Source organism: Schistocerca piceifrons, unplaced genomic scaffold (genome assembly GCF_021461385.2).
Source record: "Schistocerca piceifrons isolate TAMUIC-IGC-003096 unplaced genomic scaffold, iqSchPice1.1 HiC_scaffold_936, whole genome shotgun sequence".
Lineage (NCBI taxonomy): Eukaryota > Metazoa > Arthropoda > Insecta > Orthoptera > Acrididae > Schistocerca > Schistocerca piceifrons.
The window spans coordinates 6,321,285-6,326,284 of NW_025729208.1; the positions used below are offsets into that span (position 1 = coordinate 6,321,285).

General features: G+C 54.3%; 1 non-coding gene across 1 annotated transcript in view; it reads right to left on the reverse strand.

The window, feature by feature from the left end:
• Positions 1-1,021, reverse strand: part of LOC124772235 — a 1,909-nt gene extending 888 nt beyond the window's left edge. Inside the window, exon 1 of the ribosomal RNA XR_007013898.1 lies at positions 1-1,021. This exon is cut by the window's left edge and continues 888 nt beyond it. This is a non-coding gene — a ribosomal RNA (small subunit ribosomal RNA).
• Positions 1,022-5,000: the final 3,979 nt, after the last annotated feature.

The following is a 5,000-nucleotide window of genomic DNA, read 5'->3' on the forward strand; positions in this document are numbered from 1 at the left end:
TGCGACGATCCAAGAATTTCACCTCTAACGTCGCAATACGAATGCCCCCGCCTGTCCCTATTAATCATTACCTCGGGTTCCGAAAACCAACAAAATAGAACCGAGGTCCTATTCCATTATTCCATGCACACAGTATTCAGGCGGGCTTGCCTGCTTTAAGCACTCTAATTTGTTCAAAGTAAACGTGCCGGCCCACCGAGACACTCAATAAAGAGCACCCTGGTAGGATTTCAACGGGGTCCGCCTCGGGACGCACGAGCACGCACGGGGCGGTCGCACGCCTTCGGCTCGCCCCACCGGCAGGACGTCCCACGATACATGCCAGTTAAACACCGACGGGCGGTGAACCAACAGCGTGGGACACAAATCCAACTACGAGCTTTTTAACCGCAACAACTTTAATATACGCTATTGGAGCTGGAATTACCGCGGCTGCTGGCACCAGACTTGCCCTCCAATAGATACTCGTTAAAGGATTTAAAGTGTACTCATTCCGATTACGGGGCCTCGGATGAGTCCCGTATCGTTATTTTTCGTCACTACCTCCCCGTGCCGGGAGTGGGTAATTTGCGCGCCTGCTGCCTTCCTTGGATGTGGTAGCCGTTTCTCAGGCTCCCTCTCCGGAATCGAACCCTGATTCCCCGTTACCCGTTACAACCATGGTAGGCGCAGAACCTACCATCGACAGTTGATAAGGCAGACATTTGAAAGATGCGTCGCCGGTACGAGGACCGTGCGATCAGCCCAAAGTTATTCAGAGTCACCAAGGCAAACGGACCGGACGAGCCGACCGATTGGTTTTGATCTAATAAAAGCGTCCCTTCCATCTCTGGTCGGGACTCTGTTTGCATGTATTAGCTCTAGAATTACCACAGTTATCCAAGTAACGTGGGTACGATCTAAGGAACCATAACTGATTTAATGAGCCATTCGCGGTTTCACCTTAATGCGGCTTGTACTGAGACATGCATGGCTTAATCTTTGAGACAAGCATATGACTACTGGCAGGATCAACCAGGGAGCTGCGTCAACTAGAGCTGAGCAGCCGGCCGCCCGGGAGTGTGTCCCGGGGGCCCGCGCGAACACGCAAGCGTCCGCTCAATCATTCTGCAAACAGGAGGAGGCTGAGCTCCCCTGCACAATACACCTCGAAACCCTCTCAGGTCCCGGCGGCGCGCAGCGCCGTCCCAAGTACTTGGTCGGGTTCGAGAGAGGCGCAATCGCCCGGAGTTAGGCGAGTAGACGCTTTCGGTGCGACCACCCGTGCTCCCAACTGAGCTTGCCGCTGCCGACAGAGGCCCGGGAGCGTGCTGTCGTGGCATTGCCGGCGGGAGACAACACGCGCCACCTACGGTGACCGGCAGCTCCAACGCCAGCGCCACAGAAGGACAAAAGCCCCACTTGGGTGCCGAAGCGAACTCTCCCAGCACAGCGCACGCGCCAACACATCCGCACAGCTGCGATACAAACCACCAGCGAGAACCGCTGGGGCGACCGAGCAGCAGACGGCGTCGCGGCGCCGAGCGCCGGGCGGCGGCGCATCCTCAACGCACACAGTCCTCAATCGGACCAGCACACTGAAGATGTCCACCGCGCTTCGCACCGGGCCCGCGAGGACCTACTTTGGCCGCACGGCGCCGCGCGCAGGGTGCGCCGGCGCGCAGCTGCGACGCCTGCCGCGTCCGTCGGCCGGCGCGCCTGCCACTGGCCGCCCCCACCAGCCGGCTGTAGCGCGTGCGCCCACGCACCGCGCGGCCAGCACGCCGGGAGGCGCCCCCTCACCGGCCGGGGACGGTCCCACCCAGCCACCGCCGCGTATCGCTTCACACCCAGATGCCGTTCAGTTTCGTCGGCATGGTGGGTATCGCTGGAACAACCGGTTAGTACCTCAACCTATCGTCGCCATCACCGATTCACCCCTAGCGAGAACAACCGCACCACAACAGGTTACCATTTGTTCATTTGCGTAACTTCACCAGAAAACGCAGGCGTCCATCGCCATTTGCAACTTCCACGATTATTGCATGCCTGTGTCAGGTGTCACGCCACACTACGTCTGCCCACATACACGCAACAAAATGTGCACGCCTAGACAATACGTGGAAGGTGGCCCCCGTACGTATGCGATGTCCATTGCTCGAACGACTGTCAACCGGCCTCTGTAGCATGTCGCAGATATGGAACGCGGTGCACCATGCCATCACGGTGTGTGAGGAGAGACGACTAGGTCCGAATACATCAACAGACAGCTCATGCTGATCGCCATCCACGGCGTCCGTTCCTCCCACACGTCTCTATGGCGTACCACACTGCAATCCAGCTCTCATAGGGAGACGACACGTAGCTGCGTGCACAATATTTGCACTGTATGGTCCGCCGTTTTTGGGCGCAGTCGTTGTACGGTCACACATGTGCCACGATGTATCATTCAGTACATAAGGACGAATGTGCAGTACAGATTGTGGTTTACGCGTACGACATTAGCGGACAGTTGACACAGGCCGCACCACAACGTAGCCTGAGTACGTCGCATGCGGAGGGCATTGAACATGCAAAGTTCTCACCAACCAGCTTGCGAAGGCAGGGGGCAAGGTGGGGACGTGGGGAGGGGCGGCATGTACGTCCTGCTGCCATCCACATTACAGTGTACAGCAGGAGCATGTGGAAAGTGAGCAAGACTTGCAAGGTGTTTAACATGAAGCGATACACAGGGGAGCGGGGAGTGCGAGTAGCGAACTATATTGCGAGGGTTGCGGGTGGGCAACACTACACTAATTGAACGAGTCGTATAACAATTACAGAGCAGGTTTAGGCGACAACGTGGGTTACGTTAGGCGACAACGTGGGTTACGTTAGGGGACAACGTGGGTTACGTTAGGGCACAACGTGGGTTAGGTTAAGGCACAACGTGGGTTAGGTTAAGGCACAACGTGGGTTAGGTTAAGGCACGACATGGGTTAGGTTAAGGCACGACATGGGTTAGGTTAAGGCACGACATGGGTTAGGTTAAGGCACGACATGGGTTAGGTTAAGGCACGACATGGGTTAGGTTAAGGCACGACATGGGTTAGGTTAAGGCACGACATGGGTTAGGTTAAGGCACGACATGGGTTAGGTTAAGGCACGACATGGGTTAGGTTAAGGCACGACATGGGTTAGGTTAAGGCACGACATGGGTTAGGTTAAGGCACGACATGGGTTAGGTTAAGGCACGACATGGGTTAGGTTAAGGCACGACATGGGTTAGGTTAAGGCACGACATGGGTTAGGTTAAGGCACGACATGGGTTAGGTTAAGGCACGACATGGGTTAGGTTAAGGCACGACATGGGTTAGGTTAAGGCACGACATGGGTTAGGTTAAGGCACGACATGGGTTAGGTTAAGGCACGACATGGGTTAGGTTAAGGCACGACATGGGTTAGGTTAAGGCACGACATGGGTTAGGTTAAGGCACGACATGGGTTAGGTTAAGGCACGACATGGGTTAGGTTAAGGCACAACATGGGTTAGGTTAAGGCACAACATGGGTTAGGTTAAGGCACAACATGGGTTAGGTTAAGGCACAACATGGGTTAGGTTAAGGCACAACATGGGTTAGGTTAAGGCACAACATAGGTTAGGTTAAGGCACAACATAGGTTAGGTTAAGGCACAACATAGGTTAGGTTAAGGCACAACATAGGTTAGGTTAAGGCACAACATAGGTTAGGTTAAGGCACAACATAGGTTAGGTTAAGGCACAACATAGGTTAGGTTAAGGCACAACATAGGTTAGGTTAAGGCACAACATAGGTTAGGTTAAGGTACAACATAGGTTAGGTTAAGGTACAACATAGGTTAGGTTAGGTTAGGTTACACGTTGTTGTAAGGAAAGGTGTAGGGGGGGGCGGGGGCGGCAGGTTCGTTGATAGTGATTATAGTAAGTGAATGCTTGTGACATGATCAGATTTGTCACGTCAGGATGCACCTTTGGCTTATTAGAGGCGGCGCTCCAATTCTATGCTTGTGTCAGACCTGTGTCTTTGACTCATGTCATTGTTTGTGCGCTGTGACAGGAGGTACTATTGTGATGTTGGGTGCACCGTTGTATAGGACATGTGTGGGTGTTGGTGCCTGATCTGCGCAATGGTGGATGTCGAAAGGGTGGGATATTGTATTTTCCGCATGGACCTCCTGGTCTGGTTGTGATAGTGTGGATTGTGTAATGTGGCGGAGAGGATGCACTGGATGTTGTTCCATGCTGGTGCTTACATATTGTATGTGCGCCCGTTAGAAGCAGAGAGTGGTGCGTGATCAGAGTGGCTGGCTGACGTGTGGTTCCCATTGTGGGCAGACTCTTTCAGCATGTATACGGACAGTTGTATATATATTCTGTAGTTTGATGGCTCTGCATTGATTACTAATCAGCGCCGTGTGTACGGGTAATCTGGTTCCAGTCCAAAATGTTCCATCTGTGTACATTAGTGACAAAGACTCCCCTCATGCAGTGGGGCTCGGTCTGTTATAACTCTTCCGCGTAATATATTTGCCCCACGTTTTTGCGACTGCGAGTGCGAGTGCAACGCGCATGGGGACCGACATGCTGATGGCTCGGTATCGGACGCCGTACAGTGAGCAACGCGATCGCGTCTCTCGCTCGTAAGTGGTACAGGTCGCGGCTCATGTATAGGGACAGCGGGAATGTCGCATATTGGCAATAACTCTTCATGAAACGCACGTTATAGGGGTGGATTGCACTTTACGAGTGCGGGAAACGTCCGCCGTTCATCCGCTGGAGGTGCGCGTTTGGCGGTTGGGGTGGTGCACGAACGGGTGCGGGTGGAGTCATTGCCGGTCCACGGCTTCGTGCGGCAGAGCCACTGGAGATTGGGTGCTATGGTCGACAGAGGCTGCAGGCTTTGTGGGTGGCGTCGAAAGGCGGGCACTGTGGCGCCATCGCTGTCTTAATCGGCTTGGCGTCGCATAGATGGCGGTATCGTCGTTGGAGGAGGTCATGTTGC